This window comes from Bombina bombina, chromosome 6 (genome assembly GCF_027579735.1).
Source record: "Bombina bombina isolate aBomBom1 chromosome 6, aBomBom1.pri, whole genome shotgun sequence".
Lineage (NCBI taxonomy): Eukaryota > Metazoa > Chordata > Amphibia > Anura > Bombinatoridae > Bombina > Bombina bombina.
This window is the reverse complement of record NC_069504.1, coordinates 279,515,485-279,537,751: the sequence shown is the minus strand read 5'-3', so window position 1 is coordinate 279,537,751 and position 22,267 is coordinate 279,515,485.

Below are 22,267 nucleotides of genomic sequence, written 5' to 3'. Positions count from 1 at the left end.
TGGGGGGGAGGTTTGGTGGGTGTGGGGGTTTTACTGTTAGGGGGAACTTAGTTTTTATAAATGTAAAAGAGCGGTTTAATTTAGGGCAAATCCCTTTTAAGGGCTATTGGTAGTTTAGTTTAGATTAGGGGGTGTTTTTATTTTGAGGGGGCTTTTTTATTTTCATAGGGATTAGGTTTAATTTTTTTTATTTTTGATAATTTGGTTTATTATTTTCTGTAATGTTAGACTTTTTTATTTTTTAGTAATTGTAGATTCATTTAATTTTTTTTTTTTTTTTTAAAGTATTGTTAGGTTTTTTATTTTAATTGTAATTTAGTATTTTTTTATTTTAGGTAATTGGGGTTAATTTAGGGGGTGTTAGGTCAGGGTGCTTAGTAATTTAATTATTTGCTTTGTATGGGTTGGCGGTTTGGGAGTTAATAGCTTAATTGTGTTAATTGCGTTGTTGGGGGTTGGCGGTTTGAGGGGTTGATATACTTTATTAGGTAGTTTGTGATGTGGGTGAATAGCGGATAAGGAGTTGATAGTTTAATTAGGCATATTGCGATGTGGGGGTTGGCGGATTAGCGGTTAATATACTTAGTTATTTCTTAGTTATATACTTAGTGATCACAGCGCCAAAAAGGCTAAAAGGTATGTACACACAAACGTATAGGAGGACTAGATAGATTTTATAGATTTTATTTAATACAGAATGGTATAAAAACAATGCTGGTTGAAATAATAATAAAAAACGGTATATCTGATTCTCTTCTTGGAGGTTTAAAACAGACAAGTTAGCCGGCTATTAGAGAAAATTGTTACATTAACTCCGCTGGCAACAATGTTAAAATAACGTTAAAATAACTCAAAATGATACTTAAAAATACAACCTAATACCTAAAAACAGCCGTACAATTAGACCCTTTCCCCAAAGGATTGGGTGGACTAGGGTATAATTGTCCTTGAGTGGGCGCGGTCAGAAACCCACTACTGATTCAAACCTTTGAATAGTGGCAGCAATATTTATTGGTGACACTATTTAAAAGGCTATAGAACTGATAAACAAAGTGCTAAAGATGGAGCACAGTAGATGTCAGTGAAGCTATGGATCCATATCTATAAATTGGCCGCAGTAAAGATTCAGAAATGAGAGTGCTTGACAGAAGTCGCACTCGATTTGGAATCTATGACACTGACCCCTGGCTACAAGGGTTGCTGCGGTACCGAAAAATGTTAGATATATAACACAAGGTGGTGAGTGTAAACTACAGAGAAATACCAAATTGCAATACAAAATAATAATAACAGGGGTAACACAGATCTATACAACAGTGGGATCGTGTAACAAGTGTGTGCAACAAGTATGTGCAAATGCAAAGATTCAAAAGTAAAAAATGCTAACAATAATACCACAATCGTGTACAATGGTAAAAAAGTTAAAAAAGTGTGCAAAAAAGGTAAAAAAGTTAAAAATGGTGACAAGGAGCAATGCTGTGTGGAACAAAAATGTGTGATTGAGCAATGTCAGTGAAAAATCTGTGCGTTAACACTAGAAAAGTCCAGATAAACTCCTGCTGTAATAAGAAAAGCTCCTGCTGTTATAAGGAAAAATGTGGAGTATAATAATAATTAAAACGTTCGTGGTGGCTAAGTTTGTTGGTGAAAAAATATAAACAACCTCAAAATCCAAAATAAACCCAAAAGTCATTTAAAGCAAAAAAATATTCCACTGTGAATTTTATTCCATGTGAAAAAAAATTTTGGATTGCTGAAGGAGGATCATCCAAAGGAATCCTTTGGGGAACTCAGCTGGGTCTGTGAAAATGCAAACACTGCCTAGAAAAAAGTTTTTTCTAGGCAGTGTTGTTTGCATTTTGGATCTGCACACAAGGCATGTTGTGAGGCTGCACACTGGGGACAGATTCAGCTGTAATGCTGTTCACTGTGAGGATTTTAAAGGGATCATCGATATTTCACAGACCCAGCTGAGTTCCCCAAAGGATTCCTTTGGATGATCCTCCTTCAGCAATCAAAAAAAAAAATTTTTTCACATGGAATAAAATTCACAGTGGAATATTTTTTTTGCTTTAAATGACTTTTGGGTTTATTTTGGATTTTGAGGTTGTTTATATTTTTTCACCAACAAACTTAGCCACCACGAACGTTTTAATTATTATTATACTCCACATTTTTCCTTATAACAGCAGGAGCTTTTCTTATTACAGCAGGAGTTTATCTGGACTTTTCTAGTGTTAACGCACAGATTTTTCACTGACATTGCTCAATCACACATTTTTGTTCCACACAGCATTGCTCCTTGTCACCATTTTTAACTTTTTTACCTTTTTTGCACACTTTTTTAACTTTTTTACCATTGTACACGATTGTGGTATTATTGTTAGCATTTTTTACTTTTGAATCTTTGCATTTGCACATACTTGTTGCACACACTTGTTACACGATCCCACTGTTGTATAGATCTGTGTTACCCCTGTTATTATTATTTTGTATTGCAATTTGGTATTTCTCTGTAGTTTACACTCACCACCTTGTGTTATATATCTAACATTTTTCGGTACCGCAGCAACCCTTGTAGCCAGGGGTCAGTGTCATAGATTCCAAATCGAGTGCGGCTTCTGTCAAGCACTCTCATTTCTGAATCTTTACTGCGGCCAATTTATAGATATGGATCCATAGCTTCACTGACATCTACTGTGCTCCATCTTTAGCACTTTATTTATCAGTTCTATAGCCTTTTAAATAGTTTCACCAATAAATATTGCTGCCACTATTCAAAGGTTTGAATCAGTAGTGGGTTTCTGACCGCGCCCACTCAAGGACAATTATACCCTAGTCCACCCAATCCTTTGGGGAAAGGGTCTAATTGTACGGCTGTTTTTAGGTATTAGGTTGTATTTTTAAGTATCATTTTGAGTTATTTTAACGTTATTTTAACATTGTTGCCAGCGGAGTTAATGTAACAATTTTCTCTAATAGCCGGCTAACTTGTCTGTTTTAAACCTCCAAGAAGAGAATCAGATATACCGTTTTTTATTATTATTTCAACCAGCATTGTTTTTATACCATTCTGTATTAAATAAAATCTATAAAATCTATCTAGTCCTCCTATACGTTTGTGTGTACATACCTTTTAGCCTTTTTGGCGCTGTGATCACTAACACCGTTTTCTAGTATCTGTTCTTTTGAGGGGATTGGTTAGACCCCTTTTGTGATTCACAGCTTAAGGTATATCTTAGCGCTGATATATCATATTATTCTATATTAGTTATATACTTAGTTATACTTAGTTTTTTCGGTGGGGAATTGTGGTTGACCTCATGAGCTGCCTCTGCCTGGGGGGTTCAAGGAAGGTGCCCCGCCAATCCTCTGGCATCCACCCAAAGTGAACCTTGGGGGAATGAGGATTACAAGGGCTTTCACTCTCTTGGTATCTTTTGTTGAAAAGCAGGGGCATATATGGCAGCAGTTTTTCAAGACTGTTATTTATTGTCAAGAGTACTAGATGGTAGCACTATTTCCTGCAATGTAGTGCTCCAGATGCCTACTTAGGTATCTCTTCAACAAAGAATATCATGGGAGCAAAGCAAATTTGACAATAGAAGAAAATTGGAAACTTTTTTAAAATGGTTTGCTCTGTCTGAATATAAAAAAGTTGTTAGGTTTCATATCCCTTTAGATTGCAATGGGAGTTACTAACAAAATAACAAAATATGAATTGTCAGGAGAAAACACCATGAAAATGAGAAATATTATAATGTACCTAAAAAATACAATTATAAAATATTACTAAGCTACACTCCTTTTATCTCTACACATGAACTGTATACCCAGTAAAGCTCTGATTTCAAAATCGTATAGATCAAAATATTAACTCCTTCCACCCTACAGATGGTAAAATAAAGGTTAAACATGAAAGCTAGCTACTACTTATTTTCTGTATAAAAAAGGAAAAACAATCGGCTAGATTACAAGTTGTGTGTTAGGCTTAAAAAGCAGCGTTGGCCGGTCCTAACGCTGCTTTTTAACGCCCGCTGGTATTACGAGTCTTGCAGGTACAGGTCTACCGCTCACTTTTTTGGCCAGACTTGGAAATACCGCAAATCCACTTACGTCAATTGCGTATCCTATTTTTTCAATGGGACTTCCATAGCACCGGTATTATGAGTCTGACAAAACGTGAGCGGTAGACCCTCTCCTGTCAAGACTGGTGCCGCATTTTAAAGTCAGTAGTTAAGAGTTTTACACTACAACGCCATAGCATTAAACTCTTAACTAAAGTGCTAAAAAGTACACTAACACCCATAAACTATCTATTAACCCCTAAACCGAGGCCCCCCACATCGCAAACACTAAAATAAAAATTTTAACCCCTAATCTGCCGCACTCCCGCCTCGCAACCATTAGTTAAATATTAACCCCTAATCTGCCGTCCCTAACATCGACGCCAGCTACCTACATTTATTAACCCCTAATCTGCCGTCCCAACGTCGCCGCCACTATATTAGTTATTAACCCCTGAACCTAAGTCTAACCCTAACAACCCCTAACTTAAATATAATTAAAAGAAATCTAAATAAAATTACTATAATTAACTAAATTATTCCTATTTAAAACTAAATACCTATAAAATAGACCCTAAGCTAGCTACAATATTAACTAATAGTTACATTGTATCTAGCTTAGGGTTTATTTTTATTTTACAGGCAAATTTGTGTTTATTTTAACTAGGTACAATAGTTATTAACTATTTAATAACTACCTAGTTAAAATAAATACAAAAGTACCTGTAAAATAAAACCTAACCTAAGTTACAATTACACCTAACACTAGAATTAAATTATTTCCCTAAATTAAATACAATTAAATTAAACTATCTAAAGTACAAAAAAACACTAAATTACAGAAAATAATAAACAAATTACAAGATTTTTAAACTAAATTACACCTAATCTAATCCCCCTAACAAAATAAAAAAGCCCCCCCCAAAATAAAAAAGCCCTGCCCTACACTAAATTACAAATAGCCCTTTAAAAGGACCTTTTGCGGGGCATTGCCCCAAAGTAATCCGCTCTTTTACCTGTAAAAAAAAAAGTACAAATACCCCCTTAAAAAAACCTAACACTAACCCCTTGAAGATCACCTTACCGGGAGAAGTTTTCATCCAACCGTGCCGAAGTCCTCAACGAAGCCAGGAGAAGTCTTCATCCAAGCTGGGCGAAGTGGTCCTCCAGACGGGCAGAAGTCTTCATCCAGACGGCATCTTCTATCTTCATCCATCCGGCGCGGAGCAGGTCCATCTTCAAGACATCCGACGCGGAGCATCCTCTTCTGACTACGGCTAAGACTGAATGAAGGTTCCTTTAAATGACGTCATCCAAGATGGCATCCCTTCAATTCCGATTGGCTGATAGAATTCTATCAGCCAATCGGAATTAAGGTAGAAAAAAATCCTATTGGCTGATGCAATCAGCCAATAGGATTGAGATTGCATTCTATTGGCTGATTGGAACAGCCATTAGAATGCGAGCTCAATCCTATTGGCTGATTGCATCAGCCAATAGGATTTTTTTCTACCTTAATTCCGATTGGCTGATAGAATTCTATCAGCCAATCGGAATTGAAGGGATGCCATCTTGGATGACGTCATTTAAATAAACATTCATTCAGTCTTAGCCGCCAGAAGAGGATGCTCCGCGTCGGATGTCTTGAAGATGGACCAGCTCCACGCCGGATGGATGGAGATAGAAGATGCTGTCTGGATGAAGACTTCTGCCCGTCTGGAGGACCACTTCGCCCGGCTTGGATGAAGACTTCTCCCGGCTTCGTTGAGGACTTCGGCCCGTTTGGATGAAGACTTCTCCTGGTAAGGTGATCTTCAAGGGGTTAGTGTTAGGTTTTTTTAAGGGGGGATTAGGTGGGTTTTTGAGTAGGGTTGGTTGTGTGGGTGGTGGGTTTTAATGTTGGGGGGGGATTTGTACTTCTTTTTTTACAGGTAAAGGAACTGATTACTTTAGGGCAATGCCCCGCAAAAGGCCCTTTTAAGGGCTATTTATAATTTAGTTTAGGGTAGGGCTTTTTTTTATTTTGGGGGGGCTTTTTTATTTTGTTAGGGGGATTAGATTAGGTGTAATTAGTTTAAACATCTTGTAATTTGTTTATTTTCTGTAATTTAGTATTTTTTTTGTACTTTAGATAATTTAATTTAATTGTATTTAATTTAGGGAAATAGTTTAATTGTAGTGTTAGGTGTAATTGAAACTTAGGTTAGGTTTTATTTTACAGGTACTTTTGTATTTATTTTAACTAGGTAGTTATTAAATAGTTAATAACTATTTAATAACTATTGTACCTAGTTAAAATAAATACAAACTTGCCTGTAGAATAAAAATAAACCCTAAGATAGCTACAATGTAACTATTAGTTATATTGTAGCTAGCTTAGGGTTTATTTTACAGGTAAGTATTTAGTTTTAAATAGGAATAATTTATTTAATTATAGTAATTTTATTTAGATTTCTTTTAATTATATTTAAGTTAGGGGGTGTTAGGTTTAGGGGTTAATAACTTTAATATAGTGGCAGCGACATTGGGGGTGGCAGATTAGGGGTTAATAAATGTAGGTAGGGGGCGTCAATGTTAGGGACGGCAGATTAGGACTTACTTGAAAACGAGAGAAATCTCAATGTATCCTTCCTGGTAAAATATTTTATAAATAAATTAGGGGTTAATAATATTTAACTTATGTTTGCGAGGCGGGAGTGCGGCTGTTTAGGGGTTAATATGTTTATTATAGTGGCGACGTTGGGGGCAGCAGATTAGGGGTTAATAAATGTAGGTAGGTGGTGGCGACATTGGGGGCAGCAGATTAGGGGTTAATCAATATAATGTAGGTGTCAGCGATGTTGGGGGCAGCAGATTAGGGGTTCATAAGTATAATGTAGGTGGCGGCGGTGTCCGGAGCGGCAGATTAGGGGGTTAATAATATAAGGTAGGAATTACAGGTATTAAGGTAGAAAAAATCCTATTGGCTGAAGCAATCAGCCAATAGGATTGAGTTAACATTTTATTGGCTGATTAGAACAGCCAATAGAATGTGAGCTCGATCCTATTGGCTGATTGGATTAGCCAAAAGGATTTTTTCTACCGTAATTCCGATTGGCTGATAGAATTCCATCAGCCAATCGGAATTGAAGGGACGCCATCTTGGATGACGTCATTTAAAGGAACATTCATTCAGTCTTAGCCGTCGTCAGAAGAGGATGCTCCGCGTCGGATGTCTTGAAGATGGACCCGCTCCGCGCCGGATGGATGAAGATAGAAGATGCCATCTGGATGAAGACTTCTGACCGTCTGGAGGACCACTTCGATCGGCTTGAATGAAGACTTCTCCCGGGTTCGTTGAGGACTTCGGCCCGATTGGATGAAGACTTCTCCCGGTAAGGTGATCTTCAAGGGTTTAGTGTTAGGTTTTTTTAAGGGGGTATTGGGTTGGTTTTAGAGTAGGGTTGATTGTGTGGGTGGTGGGTTTTAATGTTGGGGGGGATTTGTACTTCTTTTTTACAGGTAAAAGAGCTGATTACTTTGGGGCAATGCCCCGCAAAAGGCCCTTTTAAGGGCTATTTGTAATTTAGTGTAGGGTAGGGCTTTTTTATTTTGGGGGGGGGCTTTTTTATTTTGTTAGGGGGATTAGATTAGGTGTAATTTAGTTTAAAAATCTTGTAATTTGTTTATTATTTTCTGTAATTTAGTGGGGGGTTTTTGTACTTTAGATAATTTAATTTAATTGTATTTAATTTAGGGAAATAATTTAATTGTAGTGTAGTGTTAGGTGTAATTGTAACTTAGGTTAGGTTTTATTTTGCAGGTACTTTTGTATTTATTTTAACTAGGTAGTTATTAAATAGTTAATAACTATTGTACCTAGTTAAAATAAATACAAACTTGCCTGTAGTGATGTCGCGAACTGTTCGCCGGAGAACAGTTCCCGGCGAACTTAGCTTGTTCGCGTTCGCCGCGGCGGGCGAACATATGCGATGTCCAACCCCCCCCTATTCGTCATCATTGAGGAAACTTTGACCCTGTATCTCACAGCCTGCAGACACATTTGAGCCAATCAGCAGCAGACCCTCCCTCCCAGCTCCTGGGCAGCAGCCATTTTAGATTCATTACGATCCTGCATTCTTAGTGAGAGGAGGTTTAGTGCTGCTGCTGTTGATTTTATAGGGAAATAGATAGCTAGTCTAGTGTATTCAGTGTCCACTACAGTCCTGAAGGACTCATCTAATATCTGCTGTAAGGACAGCACCCCAAAAAGCCCTTTTTAGGGCTAGAACTTCAGCCCAAAAAGCCCTTTTTAGGGCTATAACTTCAGTCCTTTTTTTTTTTTTGGTAATTTTATTTGCATTTGCCTGGCTGTCAGCCTGTGTGTGAGGCTCACAACATATACTGTGATTAATTCTTCTGTGCCACCACTGACATTAGTGTAAATTAAAAAAAAAAAAAACTTTTACATTTTGCTAGTGTAATCTAATTTCATTTTCCATCAGGCCTGTGTGTCAGGCCCACATCATATACTGTGATTAATAGCTCTGTTTTCCACCACTTATATCTGGTGTAGCATTAGTGTAAATTTAAAAAAAAAAACAACTTTTACATCAGTCTGCTATTGTTATTTAATTTTAGTTGCCAGGCCAGCGTTCCACTATTGCCAGCCTGTGTAAGGGCCTAAGGGAACATAAGTGTAAATTTAAAAAAAAAACTTTTACATCAGTCTGCGATTGTTATTTAATTTTAGTTGCCAGGCCAGCGTGCCACTAGTGCCAGCCTGTGTAAGGGCCTAAGGGAACATTAGTGTAAATTTAAAAAAAAAACTTTTACATCAGCCTGCTATTGTTATTTAATTTTAGTTGCCAGGCCAGCGTTCCACTATTGCCAGCCTGTGTAAGGGCCTAAGGGAACATTAGTGTAAATTTAAAAAAAAAAAACTTTTACATAAGTCTGCTATTGTTATTTAATTTTAGTTGCCAGGCCAGCGTGCCACTAGTGCCAGCCTGTGTGTCAGGCTCCCAGCATATACTGTGCCTACTTCCATCCAACCACTCATATCTGGTGTAACATTTTACATCAGTCTGCTAGTGTTATTTAATTGCAGTTGCCTGTCTGCCAGCGTGTGTGCCAGGCCCACTTTCCAACTAGTGCCACGAATCATATTTGTTATAACAGTAGTGTAAATATTTTAAATAAAAACTTGTTTGACTGTGAAACATCAGTCTGTTAGTGTAATCTAATTGTAGTTGCCTGCCTGCCAGCGTGTGTGCCAGGCCTACTTTTGACAAGTTAGTGGCACCACTCATATTTGTTGTAACAGTATTGTAAATATTTAAAATAAAAACTTTTTTTACTGTGAAACATCAGTCTGCTAGTGCAATTGAATTGTAATCGCCTGCCTGCCAGCGTGTGTGCCAGGCCCACTTGCCAACCAGTGCCACCAATCATATTTGTTATAACAATATTGTAAATATTTGTTTAAAAAAATATTTGACTGTGAAACATCAGTCAGCTAGTGTAATCGAATTGCATTTGCCTGCCTGCCAGCGTGTGTGCCAGGCCCACTTGCCAACTACTGCCACCAATCAGATTTGTTGTAACAGTAGTGTAAATATTTAAATAAAAAAAAATTTTGGACTGTGAAACATCAGTCTGCTATTGTAATCTTATTGCATTTGCCTGCCTGCCTGCCAGCGTGTGTGCCAGGCCCACTTGCCAAGTTAGTGGCACCACTCATATTTGTTGTAACAGTAGTTTAAATATTTAAAAAATAAACATTTTTGACTGTGAAACATCAGTCTGTTTTTTTGTGTCAGGCTCACAGCGTATACTGTGCCCACTTGCCCAGTGCCACCACTTATATCTTGTTTAATATTAGTGTAAGTGTACATTAACTTTTTTGATTGTGAAACATCAGTCGTCTTTTTTGTGTCAGGCTCACAGCGTATACTGTGCCCACTTGCCCAGTGGCACCACTCATATTTTGTTTAACAGTAGTGTAAGTGTACATTTAAAAAAAAATGACAGTCAGAGGCAGGCCACCCCGCAGGTGCCGTCGTGGTCATGATGCTGTGATTCCCTTAGACCCTACAGCTATGCACAGTGTCCAGAGGCCACATGCCATGAACGCGAAAAGTTCTGAGGAGGACCTAGTTGAATGGGTAACACAGGACACCCAATCTTCTACAGCATCCGCTACTAACCTTGACGCACCATCCACCTCCAGCTTAGCTGCGGGCACCTCTCAAGTGACCAGTGCCACTCGCCCGCCTGCTGCCACCACCAACACTAGCACCACAGCCGTTTCACTTGATCTGTCAGAGGAGTTATTGACACATCATTTGGAAGAAATGAGTGATGCGCAACCATCATTGACAAAGGATGTAGATAACAGTGATATGTCTCAGTCAGGCAGCATCACAGACATGGATGTACGGTGTGATGTTGTACCCGCTGCTGCTTCCTTTGTTGATTTGTCAGATACAAGTGAAGCGGTTGATGATGATGAGTCCGTGGATGTCACGTGGGTGCCCGCTAGAAGAGAAGAAGAAGAGGGGTAAAGTTCAGATGGGGAGACAGAGAGGAGGAGGAGACAAGTTGGAAGCAGGGGGAGGTCGTTGCAAGGAGCTAGTGGCACAGTCAGACAGCATGCATCGGCACCCGGGGTCAGCCAGACAGCACGCCAATCAACGCATGCTGTTGCCACCACCAGAATGCCATCATCGCAGAGCTCAGCAGTGTGGCATTTTTTTTTGTGTGTCTGCCTCTGACAACAGCGATGCCATTTGCAACCTGTGCCAAAAGAAACTGAGTCGTGGGAAGTCCAACACCCACCTAGGTACAACTGCTTTGCGAAGGCACATGGTCTCACATCACAAACGCTGATGGGATGAACACATGAGTAGAAGCAGCACACAAACTCAAAGCCGCAATCCTCCTCCTGGTCCAGCATCTTCAGCCACGTCAACCACTGCTGTCCTCCTTGCCCCCTCTCAACCATCCGCCACTCAGTCTCTCTTACGTAGCAGTTCCTGGTCATCTGCCCACAGTCAGGTGTCTGTCAAGGACATGTTTGAGGATAAGAAGCCAATTTCCCAAAGTCACCCCCTTGCCCGGCGTCTGACAGCTGGCTTGTCTGAACTCTTAGCCCGCCAGCTTTTACCATACAAGCTGGTGGAGTCTGAGGCGTTCAAAAAATTTGTATATTTTGGGACACCGCAGTGGAAGGTACCCGGCCGAAATGTCTTTTTACAAAAGGCAATCCCCAACCTGTACTTGATTGTGCGAAACGAAGTAATTGCATGTCTGGCACACAGCGTTGGGGCAAGGGTCCATCTGACCACTGATAGCTGGTCTGCAAAGCATGGTCAGGGCAGGTATATCACCTACACTGCGCATTGGGTATACCTGCTGATGGCTGACAAGCATGGAATGTGTGGCTCTGCAGAGGAGTTGGTGACACCACCACGAATTGCAGGCAGGCCTGCTGCTACCTCCTCTACTCCTCCTACTCCATCCTCTTCCATAACCTCTTCCTCGGCTGAGTCCTCTTATGCTGCTGCATCTTGCTCCACATCAACGGCACCCCCCCCCCCCAGCTCCCCAGGTACTATTCAACATCCCGGATACGGCAGTGTCACGCCGTCTTGGGGTTGACTTGCCTGAAAGCCGAGAGTCACACCGCACCAGCACTCCTGTCCGCCCTGAACGCACAGGTGGATCAGTGGCTGACTCCGCACCAACTGGAGATTGGCAAAGTTTTTTCTGACAATGGAAGTAATTTGGTGGCGGCATTGAAATTGGGCAAGTTGACACATGTGCCGTGCATGGCACATGTGTGTAATCTGATTGTACAACGCTTTGTCCATAAGTACCCAGGCTTACAGGACATCCTGAAGCAGGCCAGGAAGGTGTGTGGCCATTTCAGGCGTTCCTACACGGCCATGGCGCACTTGTCCGATATCCAGCGGCGAAACAACCTGCCAGCGAGGCGCTTGATTTGCGACAGCCCGACACGGTGGAATTCAACACTCTTAATGTTCAACCACCTGCTACAACAAGAAAAAGCTGTTAACGAGTATGACTAGGGTGCTAGGACAGCCTCTGGGGAGCTGGGGATTTTTTTGCCACGTTACTGGACGCTCATGCGCAACGCCTGTAGGCTTAAGCGTCCTTTGAGGAGGTGACAAACCTAGTCAGTCGCACCGAAGGCACCATCAGCGACATCATACCATTTGTTTTCTTCCTGGAGCCTGCCCTGCGAAGAGTGCTGGATCAGGCCGTAGATGAGTGTGAAGAGGAAGAGGAAGAGTTGTGGTCTCCATCACCACCAGAAACAGCCTTATCAGCATCGCTTGCTGGACCATCGGCAACGCAGGAAGAGGATTGGGAGGAAGAGGAGTCAGAGGAGGAATGTGGCTTTGAGGAGGAAGACCAAGCACAACAGGCATCCCAGGGTGCTCGTTGTTGTCACCTATCTGGTACCCGTGGTGTTGTACGTGGCTGGGGGGAAGAAGATACCTTCAGTGAGATCAGTGAGGATGAGGAACGGGACATGATTAGCTCGGCATCCAACCTTGTGCAAATGGGGTCTTTCATGCTGTCGTGCCTGTTGAGGGACCCTCGTATAAAAAAGCTGAAGGAGAACAACCTGTACTGGGTGTCCACGCTACTAGACCCCCGGTATAAGCATAAAGTTACTGAAATGTTACCGAATTCACGCAAGTCGGAAAGGATGGAGCAGTTAAAAAATAAATTAAAAAGTATGCTTTACACAGCGTATAAGGGTGATGTCACAGCACAACGGGAATCTAACAGGGGAAGAGATGAAAGTAATCCTCCTCCTCCACCTCCTCCCACGCCAGCAAGGACAGGACGCTTTCCAGACGTGTTGTTGATGGAGGACATGTGGACCTTTTTTAACTCCTATGCATCGTCACAGCCCTTCGGGATCCAGCCTCAGAGAAAGACTCAACCGACAGGTAGCAGACTACCTCGCATTAACTGCGGATCTCGACACTCTGAGGAGCGAAGGACCCCTTGACTACTGGGTGTGCAGGCTTGACCTGTGGCCTGAGCTATCCCAATTTGCAATAGAACTTCTGGCCTGCCCCCCTTCAAGTGTCCTGTCAGAAAGGACCTTCAGTGCAGCAGGAGGTATTGTCACTGAGAAGAGAAGTCGCCTAGGTCAAAAAAGTCTTGATTATCTCACCTTTATTAAAATGAATGAGGGATGGATCCCGAAGGGACTGACATTGTGCAATACATTAGAGTAAAAAAGGCCTGATGAGATGAGCTGCCTTGGGCTACAAATGGTACACACGCTGCTGTATTTTATCTTCGAATGGCGGATAACTTGCGTGACTTACCCGCCAACAACTAGGGTTCAAGCCGCAATGTTTTAGGGCACTTTCTAACTGTCAAACAAACATCAATTTTTCTGGCCACTACTACAGCAGCGGCTGCAACAATACCTAATTTTTCAGGCAGTTTTACATGCCTAATGTTTCTGGCCTCTGGTGCTGCACTGTGGCTACAAAACCCAAACCAAAAAAAAGGCACAGAACAGTGATTAAACTGTTAAGAATAGTACTACTTAACACACCACTCGTATCTGGTGGCACAGTACATTGCACGCACAGTGCCCCAAATTTGAAGTAGGATGACCAACCAAACATCTTTTTCCATCTCCCGGTTCCTAAATATTATCTCCGGGTTCCTAAAATTGATGCCATACCTGTACTCTACTGTGCAAAATGATGGCATATGTGGTGTTTCATGCTGTTGTTTTTGTTGAGGGTCAGGGACCCTCGTATAAAAAGGCTGAAGGAGAACGACCTGTACTTGGTGTCCAAGCATCTTTTTCCATCTCCAGGTTCCTAAAGATTATCTCCGGGTTCCTAAAATCAATGCCATACCTGTACTGAATTGTGCACAAGGATGGCATATGTGGTGTTTCATGCTGTTGTTTCTGTTGAGGGTTGGGGACCCTCGTATAAAAAGGCTGAAGGAGTACGACCTGTACTTGGTGTCCAAGCATCTTTTTCCATCTCCCGGTTCCTAAAAATTATCTCCGGGTTCCTAAAATGGATGCCATACCTGTACTGGATTGTTCAAAAGGATGGCATATGTGGTATTTCATGCTGTTGTGCCTGTTGAGGGTCAGGGACCCTTGTATAAAAAGGCTGAAGGAGAACTACCTGTACTGGGTGTCCAAGCATCTTTTTCCATCTCCCGGTTCCTAAAAATTATCTCCGGGTTCCTAAAATCGATGCCATACCTGTACTCTATTGTGCAAAAGGATGGCATATGTGTGGTATTTCATGCTGTTGTGCCTGTTGAGGGTCGGGGACCCAAGTATAAAAAGGCTGAAGGAGAACGACCTGTACTGGGTGTCCAAACATCTTTTTCCATCTCCCGGATGTAGCGGTACTCCACTAGGGGGTCTCCCTTCCTCTGTCCAAACCCAGGGGTGACCACCGGATAGTGGGATCAGAGATATAGTTGCTGAGACCGGGGTCAAGCCAGTGGGTGTATCTCCCCCAGCTGGGCTGGTCTCAGTGGACTCCCAGTCAGGTAGCGTCCTCTCTGCCCTGCAGCTCTTTATTGGCAGGTATCGTCCCCTCTGCCTGTCTGCTTCTAGGCAGGAATAAATCCCCCTGCCAGGCTGCTTCTTGGCAGGAATAGCTCGATATGCCTCCAAATAGTGGGACCAGGGCTATCGTGGCTGAGACCAGGGTCAAGCCAGCAGCTGTATCTCCCCCAGCTGGGCTGGTCTCAGTGGGCTCCAGGCCTGTCTGCTTCTAGGCAGGAATAGATCCCTCTGCCTCACTGCACACTTCCAGCAGGTACTGTGCCCTCTGGTTTCTTATAGGCAGGAATCGATCCCTCTGCCTTGCTGCTCCTTTAAGGCAGGCCAGCTCTTTGCATACAGGCCCACAGACTCTGTAACAGAATGCAGGGTCAGAAGCTCAAAAATGGTATACCTGAAAGAATCAGACAGCACAAAAAGGCAATCCCGGACACCAACCTGTACTCGATTGTGCAAAAGGAAGTAACCTTACCATGGGTCACAGACCGCATGTTTTATTGTTATACTCTGTCAGGGAATTATATAACTATCAATCGTATCAATCAAATATATATTGCATCTATTGATCTCTGTAATTCAAATCGATCAAATGTATATTTCATCTTTTGATCTATGTAATTTGTACCTATCAAATGTATATTGCATCTTTTGATCTATGTAATTCGTATCTATTAAATGTATATTGCATCTTTTGATCTCTGTAATTCGTATCGATCAAATGTATATTGTATCTTTTGATCTATGTAATCTATGGATCTATCTATCTATCAAATCTATCGATCTCGTGGCCGGACTGTTTTGTGACAGCAACTTGTGTTTCGGCCAAATTTGAAGTAGGAGGACAGACCAAGCATCTTCTTCCATCTCCCTGTTCCGAAAATCAAGGCCATATAGACCTCCCCCGATAGGGGGAGTAACAGGTATTAAACTGCTAAGAATAGTACTACTTAGTGCTTAACACACCACGGGTCCCAGACCGCATGTTTTATTGTTATACTCTGTCAGGGAAATTATATAACTATCAATCGTATCAATCAAATAAATATTGCATCTATTGATCTCTGTAATTCGTATTGATCAAATGTATATTGCATCTTTTGATCTATGTAATTCGTACTTATCAAATGTATATTGCATCTTTTGATCTGCCTTGCTGCTCCTTTCAGGCAGGCCAGCTCTTTGCATAGAGGCCCACAGACTCTGTAACAGATCTCTCTTGCAGGGAGAGGTGCAGCCAGAATGCAGGGTCAGAACCTCTGCAACTGCTATACTTGATTGTGCAAAAGGAAGTAACCTTACCATGGGTCACAGAACGCACGTCTTTGTAATTCTCTGTCTGGGAAATTATATATCTTTCAAATTAGCTATTTATCTATCAAATCTATCTAACAATCGTATCTATCAAATGTATATTGCATCTATTGATCTATGTAATTCGTATCTATCAAATGTATATTGCATCTATTGATGTAATTCGTATCTATCAAATGTATATTGCATCTATTGATGTAATTCGTATCTATCAAATGTATATTGCATCTTTTGATCCATGTAATTCGTATCTATCAAATGTATATTGCATCTTTTGATCCATGTAATTCGTATCTATCAAATGTATATTGCATCTTTTGATCCATGTAATTCGTATCTATCAAATGTATATTGCATCTTTTGATCTATGTAATTGGTATCTATCAAATGTATATTGCATCTATTGATTTATGTAATGTAATCTATGTATCTATCAAATATATCGATCTCGTGGTTTTGCAAATGGACTGTTTGCGGTGCGTTAAACGGGGAGTTTGGTCTGTCACTGTGAAGCGGGCGTAACCCTTACACTACCTGATCGATACAACATCATACCATCATGTTGTTCCAAACAATTTAGGAATGTTATGTGATTTATGCCCTTTATGGATTAAAACCAGACTCTGCATCAACTATGTAATTTTCCGTGGGTGTTTTGCCATGGATCTCCCTCCGGCATGCCACAATCCAGGTGTTAGTCCCCTTGAAACAACTTTTCCATCATTATTGTGGCCAGAAAGAGTCCCTGTGGGTTTTAAAATTCGCCTGCCTATTGAAGTCAATGGCGGTTCGCCCGTTGCGAACAGTTGCGGAAGTTCGAGTCCGCCGTTCGTGAACGGAAAATTTTAAGTTCGCGACATCACTACTTGCCTGTAGAATAAAAATAAACCCTAAGATAAATTCAATGTAACTATTAGTTATATTGTAGCTAGCTTAGGGTTTATTTTACAGGTAAGTATTTTGTTTTAAATAGGAATAATTTAGTTAATTATAGTAATTTTATTTAGATTTCTTTTAATTATATTTAAGTTAGGGGGTGTTAGGTTTAGGGTTAGACTTAGGTTTAGGGGTTAATAACTTTAATATAGTGGCCGCTGCATTGGGGGTGCAGATTAGGGGTTAATAAATGTAGGTAGGTGGCATCGATGTTAGGGCCGGCAGATTAGGACATACTTGAAAACTAGAAAAATCTTATTGTATCCTTCCTGGTAAAATATTTTATAAATAAAATAGTGGTTAATAATATTTAACTAATGTTTGCAAGGCGGGAGTGTGGCGGTTTAGGGGTTAATATGTTTATCAAGTGGCGGCGACGTTGGGGGCAGCAGATTAGGGGTTAATAAATATAATATAGGTGGCGGCGATGCTGGGGGCAGCAGATTAGGGGTTCATAAGTATAATGTAGGTGGCGGCGGTGTCCGGAGCGGCAGATTATGGGTTAATAATATAATGTAGGTTGCGGCGATGTCAAGGGCGGCAGATTAGGGGTTAATAAGTGTAAGATTAGGGGTGTTTAGACTCAGGGTTCATGTTAGGGTGTTAGGTGTAGACATAAAATGTATTTCCCCATAGGAATCAATGGGGCTGCGTTAAGGAGTTTTATGCTGCTTTTTTGCAGGTGTTAGACTTTTTTTCAGCCGGCTCTACCCCTTGATTCCTATGGGAAAATCATGCAGGGCACGTTACACCAGATCACCGCTAACATAAGCAGTGCTGGTATTGGAGTGCAGTAAGGAGTAAAATTTTACTCAACGCTCACTTCTTGTCTGGGTTGTAAAAACCCGTAATACCAGCACTGTCTGTAAGTGAGCGGTGAGCATAAACTGCTTGTTAGCAACGCACAGCCTCTAACACAAAACTCGTAATCTAGGTGAATGTGTGATCATATATCATAGGTGTTTTACAAACAAAAGTTTTTATTGTTCCAGTCTGTGAATAAAAATAGCTTATTGAACTGTAATGCAAAACATCTTTCTGATCATTTGCCTGATTTAGAGACAGAATAGCAATAGAAAATGCTCTAAATCATTTTCTTACTATTTATTGTCTAGTGCTATGTATTTAATCCCTAAATTGATCATGTCAGTGCTGGACCAGCAATGCATTACTGGGTTAGAGCTGAACACAGTCGCTGCAGTAATAAAAAAACAGCCTATGTACATAGTCACAAATCACTGGCTATGTTCAGCTCAGGATGTGGAGTGCAATCCAAGCTAAACAAATATAAGGCACACACACACTTTATTGGTGATAAGTTTGGCCACAGCATATTTATTAAATTACAATAAAGCAATTTACAATTTATAACATAAAATTTATATGCAAAAAAACTGTAAAGTTCTTAGTAACCTAGCATGGGGAGGCTAAGAAACACCACAAATGGCCATGATCAGAATGCCTAATGGAAGGAGGACTAGCACCCCCTAATGACTGCGATGACCCCTCAGAGCAGTCCAGCCATACCTGCCAATACACTCTTCAACCCATTCTGAACTACCAGGATAAAAAGTCTAAACACAAAATCATTCAAATGCACACTGTCCCACAAATAAAACTTCCTTTTACTAACATCTTCCAAATCAGGATGATGCACTACTGCCCCATGGATCTGTCTACAAAATAAGGTCACCTTCACCTTCCCCCTACCCAATTTATGATGGTCCCAAGCTGCACACCAGACCAATCTTGGAAGCATATAAGATCAAACTATCACTAGACCTGGAAAAAAAGACCACCAACCATGCCAAATCCCTCTTGATACCCCTAACCAGGTCTTTTTGTGGCAAAATCCCCAAATCGTTACCCTCGGCATAGACCACCAACACGTACAAAAGAGAGAAACGTCTATATTAATCTACTCCCACCTGAGGCCTTACACTCCAAACCCTCTGAATTTGACCTGGATGGGGCTCTGACACTCCATTGTGGCCTTTGTTTATCCTGCTGTACCTGCAATAGAGAAATTGACACCCCACTACCCAGGAGACAAACAACTACTCAACACAGGCTGGGAAGAAAACCCAGCCATACCACCTTTAACCCACTTGGCCTCCTGCATGTCTAACTCCACTTAGGATCTTTCCTTGGTCCTGCCCCTATGAATGTCAATCAGCTCCTGCTCCACTGCAATTTCTCCCCTCACTGTACTGGCCCCAGATACTGTAGGAACTGTTGATCCCAGGTATTGGCACCCACCTGGAAATCATGAACACCCACAGCTGTGAAAGACTCCCCCACATCCTGACCACCAGCCGGGTCTAGTGCTATGCTGTCAATTTACGGCTCTGCTAGGTGAAAAGAATCATCCTCCCCACCGCAAACACCTGCTGATAAAGGCAACACATCATTCTGATGTTCACCAAACAACATGTCCTAAGGTGTCTGGCTTCAGAGAGTTCATACTCTCATTTTTTAACCGCTTACTCTCTATGATAACTGTTGATTGCCAATAGCTTGTAAATGTGTGTTATATTCTGAGATCAGATATTGTGCTATGTTAGTGAAACAAGTCAATTAAACGTTAATCTAGCCCCCGCTATAGAAGGGGCTTAAGCAGACAGAATGTATTACACTGAATAGCTGTGCTAAAGTTAACTGTGAAAGCAAGGACTTTATAATTACAGATAGAGTATTAGGTTATTAGCTTTAATCTCGCAATCTGACATCCAACATATTAACAGGTCCTCTTGTTACAGCATTATTTCTGAATTTATTAATAGCCGGCTGCAAAAAATATTGTTTGTATCTAACTGCTTGATATTATACAAACCAAGTATAATATTTCATATTTAGATACATGACTCTCAGAGGTATTATTCACATACCTATGCTATATATTGATATCAAGAGAGTTCAAGCAGATAGAATCTATTTACATTGAACAGCTGTGCTAAAGTTGACTGTGCAAGCAAGGACTTTATAATTACAGATAGAGTATTAGCAAGATAGCTTTAATCTCATAATCTGACATCCCACATACTAACAGGTCCTCTTGTTACAGCATTATTTCTAAATTTATTAATAGCCGACTACAAAAGATAATGTTTGTATATGACTGCTTGATATCATACAAACCTAGTATGTTTCACATATAGATCTAAGACAAAACTATAAGGAAAGCGCAAACGATTTAGAACATTTATTCAGTATAAAGAACAATAATACATAAGCACTTACACTGAGGTAACAGCAGTCCAATAGCCCCAGCAGATACATTCAAAAGACCACTGAAATCCCGCTATTGACAAGACGTCCTAGATCTCACCGCCAACCTTAGCAAGGAGCAGCGTCTGACGTCACAGTTGGAAATCTTTTTGTTTGTGTAATTACTGGGTCATATTGGCAGCAACCCAAAGATATATAATCTTTTTGTAAGGCATATAGATACATGATTCTCAGAGGTATTATTCACACATCTATGCTATATATTGATATCTAGAGTTTAAGTGTTTTTAAACGTGTATGATTGAATAACTAAACCAATAAAGATAAAGTATGAATGGTTAAAAATCGTTCCTGTATTATTCAGTGAGAATTTTTCCTAAATAATTGCAGGGGTAAAGCACTCTTTTTTGTTACAGACTTTGTAACTCATTTATCTATGAACATGTCCTAAGGCCCTGGAGATAAAACAGACTGTTCAATAACTCCAGGCTGGCTGTGAAACCAATAGCCGACTGTACCCTTGTTCCTGAGCCTGCCTTAGACCACGTTTTTGAGCCCACAATGCCCCCAGCAGGGCACCGCCAGCAGACTCCCAGGACAAGGGGTATATGGGGCAACACTTTCCTCCTCTGAAGAACAGGAGAAAGAATCAATGGACCCCATATAATTGGATCACTGAACCCCATATCACCTGTGATGGAACCACAACCATTCACAAGAATTTATGTATAAATCTCCATTTATTGGTTGCACAATATAACAGAACTACAATCATCCCCTTAGGGACATGTTGGGCACAGCATCTTCTATTGGTTGAATGTTCAGGTACATGGTGTGGCACAGCACCATCTATTGGTTGAACTTTCATTGACATGGTTTGGCACAGCTTATTTCTAGTAACCAATATGTTTGCATATATTTTGCATTATGTGAAATGATAAAATGTTTTGAGTTGGTATATGTTAGCATAGGTTTCCCAGACTCCCAGAGTCATATTCCATGATTGTATTGTTGTCTGTATACTTACTATGAAGTTATGTTTTAGGTTGAGTGTCACCTTAAGCTAAGTGTCAAGATCTTAGGGGCTAGTTCTGGTTGAAATAAAGGTCAAGCATGAGTAGTTCTTTTTGGATCTGTGGGTCTTGCCTGGTTCTTTCAGGGTTTCCCTATTTGTGGGGGACCCATTACAGAGTCTGAAGACCTGTAGGTAAAGTGCTGGCCTAAGAGCCAAAAGCATATTTATAAAGACGACATCAAGAGCAGGCATGAGAGGGTGTTGGGAGCTGGCAGAGGGATTGATAACTGCCTGTTCCGTTACATCACCCGCAAAACTAACTCTCATAGATTTAGTTTCCTGCCCCACAACTTTAACTGTGCCTAGAAGATACCTGACAAACCAAGGAGAGTTCCCTATCTGAACCAGCCCTAGCAGAAGGAACCCCTTTAGAACTTTTGTTTCCTATGGCTAATGAAAGCTGTTCTTCTGCGGACTTGCCACTATCAAAAGTTATATCTGATTGCATACCAAAAGGAATGAGTTCCATTCCCCCAATATTACCCTCAACATAAATCAAAGGCTGTAAAGAAGAAAAACCCTCAGCCACAGACCCCTGGAATCCTGGGGATCTATATCTGTATCAGGCCCATCTGCATCTCTGAACCCAACATTGCCTTCACACACTGAGACACCACCCACATCAGACAGGGGAAGACTGTGCTGCCAAACCAAATAAATCTGGCTCCCTCAAAGGGCCACTCTCCTGCACCAGGCCCAACAGGCTGACCTTCATGGAACTGTCCTTCCCCAGCTTCTCTCCAAGATTTCTCACTGAAGGCCGCTCTCCATCCACTTTCATCGATGGGGACCCCCTTCTACATGGCCTCCTGGCTTCACAACTAGGGATTTTCCTTCGACGGCCCAGGCTCACATCAAGACTGAGCTGCTCTGGAGGGTTAGAGTGCCGCATGGGCATGGCCTATCTGCGTAGGCCCCAGCTTCGTCATCACCGCTCCCCTAGAACAACACTGAGCCGGTCAGTAATCTATCTGGTGCTCCTTTCTGTTTTCTGGATTATTCCCAGGTGGTCCTTGAGATCCATGACACTCTGCCAGGTAACAGCAACCACCTTGGTAGAGCAACTTCTTATTT